We start from the raw sequence: 1,133 nt of genomic DNA on the forward strand, positions 1-1,133 counted from the left end.
AAATATTAAAAGAAATCACAGTCTTCTTATGTTATTTTCCTTTATAGGTACACTTGTCTTCAGTTGGGTTAAATGACAGTTTGACCAGTTTTGGCTTTTTTTCTTACTTATTGTTTATAATCTTTTTACAAAAGTCTAACATATGACATAACCAGCACCAAATAAATCCACATTTCCAACTTCTTTAGTTCCAAAGCAGGAGACGACGTGCTGTGTTAGAAAGCCTCTCCGAGGGTCTTAGAAAACTAGAAGAACAGTCGAATTTCGACAGTAACTGGCACTCCTAGTATTAATACTTTGCCTTTAAAACTACTTTTTATATCCAAATATAAAAAGTCCCCCGAAAACTCGAAAATAATTTTTAGTTGCCTAGATTTCAATGTCCGCAACTGTATATTGAAAATAAAAATATCATTTGACTTATGGCAATTGAAGTTGTGGTTGCCACACCCAACAAATTGTCTTCCTATCCTTTTTCAACGTCTCGAGGACGTCATCTACCTAGGGATGCAATATCGCTCATAAAATCATCAATATTGGTGATATCGATATTTAATATCGGTTTAAGATTTTTTTTTTTGGATTTTTTCATTTACATAAATGTATTAAAATTGCTCTGTACAAATATATTGTCCATAAAAATGTATGTATACATATCGCTACCTAAAGATGAAAAGGTGCCAAGTCCACTTTTTACAAAACTAAGTTTTTGATGCAGACTGACAGATAATGCGAAACTACATCGATTTTTCGTCTCTCCTGAACAATTTAATGAATGTACATGATATATTCCTTTGGAGTATCACTCTCAATTCCTTAAATGTTAAAATAAAATAATTCAAACCAAAAAACGGGTCTGTCTATTGCGTAAATAAATACTTGAAAGAAAACAAAAAAATTTAAACTTTAATACATCACAAATAGCCAGATCAGTTGCTAATACTTTTTAAGCGTTAAAAAAGTAGGAACTCATTATAACGGTGTTTTACACTTAAAGACTTGATTCATTGATGTGTCTTAAAAAAGATGCCATATGGGTAATAAAAGTTTTGAGCGATTTATTTTTGCAAGTAATCACTTACAACGCTGTGTATAGTAATTATTCGATTTTGTTATTAACAGGTTACCAAAAA

This window comes from Rhagoletis pomonella, unplaced genomic scaffold, assembly GCF_013731165.1.
Source record: "Rhagoletis pomonella isolate Grant_MI unplaced genomic scaffold, Rhpom_1.0 Rhpom_scaffold_00002, whole genome shotgun sequence".
In the NCBI taxonomy this organism is placed as follows: domain Eukaryota; kingdom Metazoa; phylum Arthropoda; class Insecta; order Diptera; family Tephritidae; genus Rhagoletis; species Rhagoletis pomonella.